At 38.3% G+C, this 13,725-nt stretch overlaps 1 long non-coding RNA gene and 1 pseudogene across 1 annotated transcript in view; one reads left to right on the top strand and one right to left on the bottom strand.

Moving 5' to 3' along the window:
* LOC125024452 overlaps positions 1-13,725 on the bottom strand; it is a 13,999-nt gene continuing 274 nt past the window's right edge. Inside the window, exon 2 of the long non-coding RNA XR_007114755.1 lies at positions 1-115. This is a non-coding gene — a long non-coding RNA (uncharacterized LOC125024452). The remainder of the gene's footprint in view (positions 116-13,725) is intronic.
* LOC125024447 overlaps positions 10,939-13,725 on the top strand; it is a 24,870-nt pseudogene continuing 22,083 nt past the window's right edge.

Here is a 13,725-nt window from a genome sequence, read left to right on the forward strand (position 1 = left end):
CAGATTCTCCTTGGAGACCCACAATTAACATCTCAGGTGATGTGAAGGAGAAGGAGTCTGTCACTATCACCTGCTCAGCTTTCACTCCCTGTCCACACTCCCCTCCTCAACTCACCTGGAATCTACAACAAGAAAAAAATAACAAAATAGAGGAAAACACAGATGGGACCTTTACAACTAAAATCCAGGAGACCATCACTCTGTCAGACACACATGATGGAAACAACATCATCTGTTCTGTCAGATATCCTGTGAATGAAGGAAAAGACGTCAAGACAGCAGAGACACAAGAGACTCTCAGTGTTTCATGTAAGACAACCAGAGTTTGTTGTTGGATCCTGTCAGCATATGATGATTGATGGGATGTCAGCTGTTTGGGATGAATAAAGTCAATCTCTGTCACATTTTCCTCAGATGCTCCTAAAGACACCTCAGCATCCATCAGTCCATCAGGTTTGGTGTCAGCAGGTAGCTGGGTGAATCTGACCTGCTCCAGCAGAGCCAATCCTCCCATCAGACACTTCACCTGGTTCAAGAACAGCAAAGATGGACCCATGAAAGTATCTGAAGGACACTCCTACAGCTTTAATGTGACTGATGGAGGAGTTTATTACTGTGTGGCCTCAAATCAACTTGGTAGCCAGACGTCACCGTGGATTCATCTGAATGATGGAGGTAAATATCATCCAGTATTTATTTTTCTGAATCCTCTCAAACACATTCAGTCTTATATCTGGTTTCATTTTGTCAGTACGTCCACATTAAATCATATCTTTTTTTAGGCTTGTTACCTTGGAAACCAGTTCTTGGAGGAATCATTGGGTTCATTGTTCTCATCTGCTTGATCATCTTTGTTTGGTAAGTATCACATATCAAAGCAGCAAACATGACCCAGTTACAGTCACTGACATTTTAGCTGCACATCCAAAAACATCTGTTTCCCATCAGTCTCAACATTTTACTGTCAAACATATTGACCCTAAAACACAGTATAGTTAAACTAAAAGCCTCTTATGTTTCCAGGTGGTTAAAGTCAAGGCATCAAAGTCAACAACAGACTCAGGTTTGTAATGACTAAACTTCTCTGTAGTCTACCTGACTCAGTGTTTAGTTACTTCATATATTACCTTTATTAGAGCAGCCCACTCAACGTATTCAGTAAAAGTAAAAGTAGTCATGTAATAAGGAAGGATTCAGGTGAAGATCTTCTTCACTAAACATCATATGTGGTTCATTTCTTCTAGAGTCAAAGAGGTGAAGATCTGGTTGTTGAAGAAGCTGCAGGTGAAACAGAAGTAGAAAACATCCATTATGGAGAGATCAACTTCTCCAAGCAGAGACGTGACCCGTCCTCTGACTCAGTGCAGGACAGTGGACAGCAGCAGGACACGGTGTACACACAGGTCAAGATCAAGAAACCAGCAAAGAGATTAACACAGACTGTTGACGACACAGATTATCTCTATGCTGAAGTCAAGAAAAAATGAGAACTGTGGTTTGTTTGTGTAGAGAGTCTGATTGCATCTGTGAGGATTCATAACAAATGCGCTAAAATTCAATTTGCTAATGCTAGTTTTTGTAACAGCTGAATGAAGAAACCTGCTGAGAAAAATTAGGTGCTGCAAACTCTGCAAGAAGAACTTCTATTTACTAGTGTTTTATTTGGTTGACATTATTCAGTTATGGGGTCCACCTTCTTTGCTTTTAAGATGATATGCAGTTACACATGCTAGCTGTTAGGTTATTCTGGGTGTGTTAATGGTTGTTATTTTGTCTGACTTGTTGTTTTTTCTGTGCCTTGAACCAATCAAATGGTTTTTGGGCGTATTCACACCAGGAATGTCCGATAGTTCACTTCCTTTGATCTGGACCTTTAAAAAAAAAAAAAAAAGGTTTCAGTTTGTATTCACATTGCAGTTTTGACAAGTGGACCAACCTTATAAACAAACCCACGTGTGTCCCATGGCCGCTCAATCACTGGATAAAAATTACTGGCGGGATCTTTGGTGAAGTCTTTTCACTTTAAGCCGACACTGCGTCGGAGTCCGGGTAAAGCCTGCCTCACACATTCTCTCCGCAATTTATGGATGTCTGCATTTTTGTGCGTTAAACACGTGAACCAAGTCCCAGCTGCAGAGGTGGTCTCGGGTCACTTGATTGGTCTGCACCAGAGTCCACTGATTTGCATTCACATCTACCCAAAAGGTCTGGACCAGAGAAAAAGTCTGTGTGAATACGCCCTTTGTCTTTTCGTGCTGTTTTTTTTATCTTGTCTTTCTGGACTTTTTGTTTTTGTTTTTTGGCTGTGTCATTGGTCGTTAGCTGTGGAGTTTGGCGGAGATCGATACACCCAGCCCTAGTTTGCAGATCGTTCCTTGGTTCGCAGACTGTTTCATGGTTTGCATCGTTTCTCTATTAAAATTATATATTATATATTATATTTGCGGCGTGTTTCACAACATTCATTTTTTTGTATCTCATTTAGACTTGGGATTGAGTTTGTGATTTGTCAGCCACTGTAGTTGACCACCATGTCAGTGTTCATTAAGATAGATTTGAAAATGTATTTGCTTAATTTCTGTTGCTGATGAATGAAGTTAATCTTAGTCATGTTTCCCTAGATGGCCCCTACAAATACCAGAGAATCCATCAGTTTCACTATTGTAGTGTGAAATAAAATATGATGCAGTTAAAGTGAATCCGCTACTAAAAAAAAAAAAAATTAAAAAGATTAAAAGTTGATTTAATTGTATAACATAATTTTCAATAATCCCACACTAGTAGTAAAACAGGTTTGCATGTTAGTGTGACACACGCAAGATGTGGTCAATTGTATTTGTATTTTTATGCAATATTAGCTATCAGCACAGTTGGACCAATAGGCGGAGTAGTGGAATGTTGGTTTAGCTGTGCGGTCTCTTTTCTGTGGCAAGGAAGCCCCTCCTCATTCATTCCACCAATCTGAAAAACAGATCGGTGTAATGTTACAAATAATAACTAACATAAACATGATTATTTATATGAGGAACATGGTTAGAACATGTGTTTAAAAAAAAGGCTGATAGGCTTGTGGTATGTAAATGAACAACACTTGTGTGGTCTTCTTCTTTTATTTCTTCTCTGACGGTGCTGCTACTGGAAGAAGAAACAGGGCGTCAGAGAGATAATGATGATGAGATGAGAAGTTCAGATGAACAAGCAACAGTCAGTGACTTTCACGTGAACAGGAAACAGCCTTAAATGACTTTCATTACCTTTCTTGAGGTGTCTTCTGTCCTTCAGGGTCGGGAGCAGGAGCGACTTGATTTTTTCTCTCTTGGAGGAAAGACAAATGTACATGGTTCAATTAAGCAAAGACAGAACAATGGTCTCCATGATTTGTGTTCTCATTTAGTCATGACTGTTAAGTATCTGCTTCCTTTGGCTCCTTGTGTGACACATACCTTGCAGCATTTCAAAAGCTGTCGCCACCAAGGTGTTTTCTTAGCCAGTCTGGTTGACCTTTGGCCGTCTGATGAGGCGTCGCTAGTGATGAAGAGAAACATGGTTAGGTCTTCTCTTGTGCTTCACTGTAATGTGAACATGTGTGGACTGTGGAGACTAGTAAAACTGTAGAAACTAGTAAAATGTATTCAGTATGCAGTTTCTTACCTTTCTGATGGGGTCGGGAGTTTCTTCCCATATTTCTTCTTTTTCTGCAGAGTAAAAACAAAATTTATAATATGAGGATGCAATGTCAACTAAAAAAGTTCAAAAGTATTAAATGAGTGAACATGAATCTGTGTCTCATTCAGTCTATCATACCTCAAAGATACTGAAGAGACCCTTCCTCTGTCTGGTTGTTGACTTTCTCCAGTCTCAGCTGGCTGTGCTGGGACTGGAGTGAGAGTCACTGAGACACTGGAGATGAAAAAAGGACAGAAATTTATATTTCATTTTCTGATACTTAATCATTGTTAATCTAGAATTAATATTAATTAATATATATTAATATCCTCACCTCTCAGAGCTGGAGAGCGTCTCATCTGCCTCCACGTCTTCACAGGTCTTTCTGTCCAGAACAAAGATTAATTGCATGAACACTGACATTAAAGTAAAATATCTTTACAGCTGTAGTCACACACACACACACACACACACACACACACACACACACACACACACACACAAACACACAGATGGTGTAGGTCACAGTGAAAATACAAAACCTCTGGAAGAATGTGCAGCAAGTCTGTGGAACAGAGCTTCGTCAATTGCAGCTGAAACATTTTTAGTTCTCTCCGTCTGTACTGATATCTTGAAATGTTGAAATCTCTTGAAATCTAGAAAACTCTGCAAATGGTGAAATTTCTCCTGGTCTTGAAATCTGTTTGGTCCGGTAGCTGAACTAAAACTGACAGAAACTGTTGCTTCCAGGGAAACAGACTCATTTAGAATGTTGACCTCTGTGATGTAATAATGAAGATTCTGATTAGAATGTACAGTGGTGCTGCATCCTGATAGCTAAACATGGCTTTATTCACATTTATCATAAACGTATCATTGTCATAAACTGTGGTAATTTAGGAATACCAAATATTTGTCCAAACTGTGCAGTACGTATTTCTGTTCAATAAAATAAATCAAAATACGTTAAAATAAGTGTGACACTTCAGTAAATGCACCTCAAACATCTGTTATTTAAGGTTTAAGATAATAATATCAGTATGTTTATCCCAGCAAAGCTGAAAAGAACATCTAACAGCAGCTACTGCTACATGCTGTACCTCTTCAGTTAATAAACTAGTCACCAGTGCATCCAGTAGACATCTGGGTTTATCTGATGGGAAGAGAAAACTCAAACATCTCCAGTGCTAACTGTTACTAACCTCCCTGAAGATTACAGTGAGCAAAATCAATCCCAAAATAACAGTATGTATTTCTGTTCAATAAATGAATAAAACACCAGTGTGACAATATGGGAGATGTGCTGCAAATGTCTGTTATGTATTTGTTTTAAAAAGTGCTGTGTTATAATACAACTTAGAATAAGATAAGATAATCCTTTAATTTATCCCACAGTGATTGACATGTCTTTATTTACTGTACTTAATGCCTTAATCACAGTCTAGGTCACAAAAAAGTCTTCTCTATGACATATTGAAGGTACCACTTCCCACATATTTGTCCCAAATATGGCACTGTAGAGCTTTACTATTACTTAAACGATTTCCTGCTTCACATCATCTTATCTGATATTATTGTATTTTAAAAAACAGTCATGTGCTTTTGTTAAATGCCGAATTGCCAAATGACCACCAAAGGGAGACAATTACTATATTTCCTCTAATAGTGTCCGGGGCCTTCAGAGCCTCCTTTTTATTGGAGGCAGGTTTTTATTTGTAATTGCTTCATGCTTCATGTTTCATATCAGTATGTAGCGACGTTTTCCCACCATTTACTCTGCTGTTTATTTATTTATTTATTGTTTCACTTTATCAGGTACACCATACACACAACAGCAGCCAGGCAGGATTAATAAAAGCTTAAGCACGGGTGGTCAGAATGGACGAAGGAATAAATGTCACCATTATATCAGTTTGAACTCTCAAAAATCAAACAGTGTCCATTTATTAGGCAAATTGAGACGGTACAATACACATGAAAAATTTACCACTACTTCAGTGGCCGTAGCGCACCACAGGGTAACTGTCTCAGTGTCAGTATTAAAGCATTTTGCAGCTTCCTCTTGTCAGCATGTTAGTTCATTGTTCTGAAAGAAAAACTAAACTGACTTCTTGCTGTCTATTTCAATATATATATTCCAATATATATTATTGAAATATATAATGGAATATAGAAATACATGTACATGGACCCGTCTGTTCAGTTAACCTTGGCTAACGTCCCAGAAAAAGATGATTTTCAGTAGTTTCACAGCATTTTATTAGTTTCAACAAAATGAATATGATTGGTTGGCTACAGGTGGAGAGGAGTCATGGTTTAGACTTAACTCTCCCATCGTTGGTGGACTGTCGGGTCCCGGTCTCTAGCCACTCCCTCCTGTGTCTCCCTCCTTTGCAACTTTTATCACTTCAGAACAGTTCCTCATTCGTTCTCTATTTTGCTTCTCTATATGTTTTCTCTCTGCTCTGTCCTAGTCAGCTAACTGCTACTTTCTCAACATGTATCAACCCTACACAAGTGAACCTAAACAGGGCTGATGCTTTTGACCCTTTCATTATTTAGGACCTCATTATTTATTAATGTTAGTAATGTTAATATTCACACTAAATTCTAAATAGAATCTATAGAATCTCAAGTGATTTTCACACATATGTATCTATATTCTTTATGTGATGTTTTTTTTTTTTTGTTTCTATTTTTCTTTCAACACAGAACAAGAGAGCTGTAATAAAGCTTATGTGTGGTTGTCTAGTCTCCTGTTTTAAAGATGCACTCCTCTGATTAACACCCCATGAAGGCTCAGAACAATAAAAATAGAGAAAAATCACTGAACAAGTGAAGTGTCCAAAGGCAATCTGATCATTGAAGAGGTTGACCAGAGGACAGTCTTATAGTGTATGAGTATGCTTTGGTTCAGAGTGTTTAAAACAAATTCAGGAAATGAAATATGATGTGTGTTTAGGTTTTAGTGCCATCTTTAAGTTTTAACTGACACTTCTTCAATTGGAGGGGGATAGGATCAAAGGGTAGAGTGTGATGGAATTACAAGGGTCAAGGGGAATGAATGGGATGAAAAAGGTCAAGTGGATGGGATGAAAACTGTCAAAGGGAAGACATGAAGGGGCAGAATTGGCAGATGGACGATGGTAGAGGAACCCACAGAGAGAGACTCAGGGTGGGGACACATCTCAGGAAGCAGGTTTAGGATGCACCTCTATTGGTAAGTATCAGAAATAAAATGTCTAGTTCACAGACCTCAGTTATAATAACTTTAATTTAACTAACTGCACACAGTGTTTTGATTAAATTGAGGAGTGAGAGTCTTTCCTAATTTTAGTAGCAAAGTGATGATGTTGAATCTCTCCTCTGCAGAGTTGTTGGTAGTCAGCAGGGGTAGTGATAAAGTTGGGGGGCTTTCCTGAAGCCAGTAACTTTTACCGGAACCTAAACTCGTGTTTAGGATACATGAGTTGCACCTCTTCTCTGTAAAGTGTTTTCGTTGCTGGCGAACCAAACTGTTGTTGTGTTGTAACATTAGATATCATGAAGTGCACCTTTAAGACATGTGTTGCCTAGATGCGCCAGCAGATGGCGCCATGTTTTATTATTTTAGTTGAGTGGCTCTCTTGCCATAGATAGACTCATGTTGCGTAACTCTTTATTTTTTTTCTCCCAACATACTGTGAAGGGTTTTGTGTGGCCTATTTTGTTCATGAATAACTAGCAGCCGTACAACCGGGCATGGTAAGGTTGATGAAAGTAGACTTTAGTAAACAAGGAGCATTGTGGAAACTCCTGCTAAACTATCACAATCCACCACCATGGACCTCGAAGCGTTACAATGTGGTCAAAGTTGGACTTTGTGATACAATCACGGGTCAGTGAAAAGCAGTGGGCTGAGTCCTCTTTGACCCCAGTTGTCAGTGGTGTTGGCCGAGTGTCTGCTGCTGATCCAGTCTGACTGTGGCTTCTCTGTGAGGAAGTCTGAGACCCAGTTGCAGAGGGAGGTGTTGAGGCCCAGGACCAAAAGCTTCCTCATTAGCTGCTATGAGATTGTGGTGCTGAATGCTCAGCTGAAGTCTAGTACAACAAAATACCCACCATCCTTGACAGTAATAAACGATGTCAGAGTGTTTATACCAGAGCTTGTCTGTTTACTGGTTTGGAAATAGTAACGCGTTAAAATACTCATTACTGGAAAAAAGTAGTCAGATTCGAGTAAGACGTTACTAAGTAACACATTTCTGACTTCACTGATATAAACAATACTTCCTCTGTCAAGGCGACTTCAAGCAACTGTAGGAAGTTTAGTGCACCTAAAATATAACACAAACTATTCTAACATGATAATGACCATGATCACATAACATATACAAAAAATAATTGACTTGACAACAAGTTAATGCTCAATGCTTCCTCTGTGGATCCAGCAGAACAACTCCACATATTAGGAAAGTTGTTAATGGTTCGAAAGGTTTTGAAATCTCCTGATGGTAGACTATGTCTGACCAGTGGACGGTAAGTACAGACATAGTCAAACAAGAAGGTCTGAGACTGAGAAAAGGGAAGTGATGCAGTAAAGAGGTAAAAACTGAACAAAAAATATCTTTTAAAATCCTCCTCATCATGTTTAGAATAGGGTCAGCTTTAAAGCATACCTTCACAGGGAACTCCTGAGTGTCACCTGTGTCTATGAACTCTTACTAACACAACAGTGAGAGGGAGACTGTGATGGTGGCGTCATGAGGCTGAAAGGCTGCCTATCAAAAGAGGAAGTTCAAAAAGAATTTGTAGAAAATGTCTGTGTGTGAGCCGACACTGACTGAAGGGAAGATGAACATGATGTATTTTCAGATTTAACAGTAAGTCCAGTTTACAGAAAGAGAGAGCATATTACACCTGTTTTAAGATCGCTGCATTGGCTCCCCGTGTGTTTCAGGATTGATTTCAAGGTTCTTTTATTGGTTTATAAATGTCTTAATGGTCTTGGTCCCTCATATTTATCAGATCTGCTTTTACCATATCGGCCCCTGGCAGCCCTGGGGTCCTCTGGTAGCGGCCTTCTAGTGATTCCTAGAGTGAAGACAAAGAAGGATGGTGAGGCATCTTTTCAGTTTTATGGACCACGTCTATGGAACAGCCTGCCAGAGGACCTCAGGGCTGCACAGAGTGTTGAAGTTTTTAAAAAGAGACTCAAGGCCCACCTTATTAGCTTAGCTTTTAGCCAATCTTAAATGTCTATTTTAGTTTGCTTTACATACGCTGGACTAACACTCTATTTATTTAGTTTATTTCTGTATATTGTTTCTATTGGTCTATCCAGCGTATATTTTTATTTACTTACTTCTTTAATTTTATTTTCTTACTATTTTTATATGTATATTATTATTAATGTTGTTGTTTAATCTTTTACTCCACCTCTAGTGTTTCCTCACTGAGGACCGTCCTCGACCGGGGCCCGGTGTTTGGTGGTGGCCTGTGGCTGTGGCATGGACTCCTCCGTCTGCCTGGGCTGGGGTGGTCACTGCTGTGTTGTCCCTTCGCTCTGGGGATGTGATCAACTCCTAGTGTGGACGGTCCTCTGCGATGGCGTCTCCTCACTCTGTCCGTGCTCAGCCATGTCACTCATTTTATCTGTGCTCCTTTGTGTGTGTGTGTGTGTGTGTGTGTGTGTGTGTGTGTGTGTGTGTGTGTGCGTGGGGCTTTTGAGGTGGGAGGTTTCTGCGGGCTTGTTTTAAATTTGTTTGTTTGATGTGTAAAGCACCTTTTGTTGCAATTCATTTGTATGAAAGGTGCTATATAAATAAAGTTTATTTGATTTGATATCTCCACATACAGCTGCACTCAGTCAGCACCTGTTAATGATAATGACCCACTGAGGTCTTATAAGAGTTTATTGACAAGTTTAACACAGATGAATTTAAACAACACAAACAGGTGAAGAGATTGTTCTCCAAACAATAGTCAGTAAAACAGAGGAAGACGTCCGTTATGAAGACGTCCACTTCTCTGGGCTCATACAACATGTTAGTTCATGTTAAAAGGACAAGAACATGTTGTGTTTACTGCTCTGAATTCAATACGAGGAAACTCTAAAGCTCCACAGCCTGTAGTTCACATGGTTTTCTCAGCTATGATATTATTATAGTTACTGTCAGTGGTTTATCTGCTCATCAGTTGTGGTGTGTTAAATAATGTGCACATCACCATATGTAGAGATGGTACAAAGATCCCACAGCTGTAAATGAGGAACTACAGTGAGATGACAGAAATATGCATCAACCATTAGCAGCATCATACTACATTGTAATGAAATGTGAAAATGTTTCAAAGGAGTTTTACATATTAAGTGATTTCAAATTATAGTAAACATGAATGAGTCATTGTTTTGTCAAGATGATGAGAAGAAGCTGAAAACTTGAAGTGAACAGAGGAAACTGGTTATTTTGATTCTGTGGTGAAGTGACTTCATCATGTTCACCAGAACAGACAGTATTGTCTCTGTCTCGTCTGTTTATTCTCTCGCATCTGCTGCCTGAAACTTATTGAGACGTGAAAATAATCACAAATAATCAGCTGTAAAGGACTCTATGCAGCTGATTTCCATCCAGCTGGTTTGTGAACAACCTCCTCCACCTACTGAGCCTCACATGTCTATGGGTGTTGGTGACTTTGTGGCAGATTCTATCATCAGTACACAATTGGTGATTACTTATAACCTCAGGCACTGAAGGTAGGATTTTTTGTTGTTTTTTAATAAAGTAAATGACAGTGAGTGATGTGATAAATATCATCTTTAAAAATAAATGAATCATTCACACCCTGATGAGCTCAAGATGTCCCTAAAAGGTGACTTCCTCACTCACAGAGTTCAAGCAGGAAGGATAAAGACTTCTTGTATTTTTAGCTCATTTCAGTCATGTGACATCTATCAGCAGTAGAAGAAAACCAAGAGAAGTTTGGACATTTGCTTTTACATCACGACACCTAAACAGAGAAGAGAAGTTTGTCTTAGAGCTGCAGATTCATTTGGTAAGAAAATTAAATGATTTTCATATTTAAACATTTTAACCTGAGAGGAAGCACCTGATATATTTTAATATCTGTCTTAGAGTAATGTGGAGTTATTAAGATTTTAATGTTTTTTTGTAGACATTATTTATTCAAATGCATCACATAGTAAATTCTGTAAAGACAAAGATGTTAAAAAACAATGTTTTATTCAAATCTGTGAATGTAACATGGTCTTTATCTTTGTTTCCAGTCTAGGAGATGAGTGTGATGGCAGCCCTGTGTGTGAACGTGGTGACAGTCAACATGTTACTGAGTGTCTTCTTTCTTTCAGGTGAGCTGTTTGTTCAGTCTCTTTTATTTGGAGACATTACTTGAATCACTTCTAGTTGGAAATGTTTTCTCCTGACATTGTTCAAAGGGTCTACATGTAACATGTTGCAGATGAACTGGAGTTTGTGTCTCATCAACTTTCTCTTCAGACAGATTTTGATCCACATGATGTTCATCATTAGTCTGGTTTTACAGGTGTTTGGACTAAATGTGACGATGTTTCTCACCTCATCATTACTGCACCAAAGAAGATGGAAGCACTGAGTGGATCTTGTTTGAAAATCCTATGTAACTATAGAGAAACACCAGGAAATACGTTTGACAGCAGCAGGAAAATCTTTGGAGTGTGGATTAAAAATGACTCAAATTTTGGCAAATATCCAAACAATGTAGTCTTCAACAGTAGTGGGTCAGTTAACATCTATCCAATGAATATTACTGGAGACCTGAGTCAGCAAAACTGCACCCCTCTGTTTTCTGGTTTAAAAACAAATCATTCAGACACATACTACTTCAGAATTGAGAACGAATCGTTCAAGGCAACAGCTGTTTGTGATCATCTACAAATAACAGTCAAAGGTAAGACAGGTTTATTTTTGACAAATGTGAAATTTGTTTCACCTTCAGTCAACCAACAGGTTGTATTTATAATGCCCTATGAATGCACTCATAATATTTTATAAGGTGTCTATAAAGCATTATAATGGTCATTATTACCATCTATACATATTCACAATTCATCATAACCAACTTCATGATGCATTATGACAACTGGTTATGAATGATTATAATTTTAATCTGAATAGTGCATTATAAATATGTCAATATCTGCCTACTCACTTGTTAGTTTTATGATGCATCATAACTACTTTGCTTTGCTAAATGTGTATAGTGATGCATGATGAGTTTTGACTACTACTATAGTCCTTTATATCTGTAGTTATGAGTAAATGTAATAAAGTTATAATAATGTATACATCTCCCTACAGCACACAGTTATAAACAGCTATGCAAGATCATAAGTGCTATTTGTCAGCTCTAAGTAAAGTGACAAGAATATGACACTTTTATTAACAGATATAAGTTACTATGAGTAATTAAAAGGTGCAATAAACTAAGCACTGAGTCTAGCATCTTTACCCCATATGCACAATATTATAAATGACTATGTTAATATCATAGGTGTTATTTGTCAGCTTTAGGTAAAGTAGAGCAAATGAGGTGTTGTAGATATAAGGGATATGAGGCACAATGAAATGAGAGCCTGGACAGTAAAGACAAAAGGAATGTATTTAGTTCCTTTTATTTTTATTTAAACCAACACACATAATCAGAATGTTTATCAATGCTCTGACATTACACAAACACATGAAACAGGCCACAAAAGTGGCACGGCGTGGTCCTAGAGATGTGGCTCTTAAAAGTGCCTTTGGGTTGGTGACGTGATTCAGGGTCAGAGGTCAGGAGATGGTTTGACAGCAACTACAAGAAGAACAGAGGCAAATCTTTCGTGCTCTAGCTGGGTTTGTTTTTATGCAGAAAGGTTTGATTGAAAACACATAAGCAGATCACGTTTTTTTGTTTAAAGCAGCCTAACGAGACATTATGTTACCGCATATCATGCAGGCACTGAGATTACCCGTAGGTGGCTTAAGCTAGCTACACGAAAGTTACAAGACACGGCTAGTTCTAACTCACAAAATAGATCGTTTTCATATTCTTGCGTTTAATGATTGAAAACATTTGAAATCATTACTTTAACACATAAACCATGTGCTTCATGTAAACAAAGTAAGGCATTAGCTCACAAAACACTAGCAGGACAGAGAGACAACCTACCTGTCCTGGAGAGGACTCAGCGGAGAAAGGGCAGAAAAGCCGCTTTACGACTAATACATACAGTCAATGCTTTACGACCAGTGGGAGGAGCTGGGGAGGGAGGTGGGTGGGGTCAAAGATCAGAGGTCATGGACTAAGGAATGACATTTCTACAATAATAACAATATTAATAAAAACGATATTAAAATAATATCTGACCGCATTGAATAAATGCGGACATTTCTAGCGATCCTGTATAAAGAAACCAATATAACAAATAACAATTTTTTTTTTTTCAAATCTCAAAGTGCCGAATCCTGCAGCAAAATTGACGTTACATTAAAAACCAAAATAAGACCATTACATATGTTGTCTAAATAATTAACCAATGTTAAATACGATACACGATCATGTATCGTATTTAACATTCCTCGCGGAATATCTGGTAAATAAAACGTCCTGTTCCGTTGTAATTAAAGTTCAAAAATGAAATAAAATCAAACCTCTTAATTGCGCAGTGTCACACTGACAGTCGTCCTGATAGCACCAAATAACTTCCAACTAAAATACATAAGTTTGAAATTCGTGTCGAGTGGCATGAAAATTTGAGAAAAATCGGCAGGCACCAAACAATAGATTAATTTTTGTGATAGTTTCACATCCACCGTGACACCGCTTCTTTATACAGGGTCGCTAGAAATGTCCGCATTTATTTTTCCTATGTACGGCAAGATACCACTACACTGGCAATGCCGTCAGATATTATTTTAATATTGTTTTTATTAATATTATTATTATTGTAGAAATGTCATTCCTTAGTCCATGACCCCTGACCTCTGACCCCACCTACTCACCTCCCTCCCCAGCTCCTCCCACTGTTGTAAAGCATTGACTGTA

Source organism: Mugil cephalus, chromosome 18, assembly GCF_022458985.1.
Source record: "Mugil cephalus isolate CIBA_MC_2020 chromosome 18, CIBA_Mcephalus_1.1, whole genome shotgun sequence".
Taxonomy (NCBI): domain Eukaryota; kingdom Metazoa; phylum Chordata; class Actinopteri; order Mugiliformes; family Mugilidae; genus Mugil; species Mugil cephalus.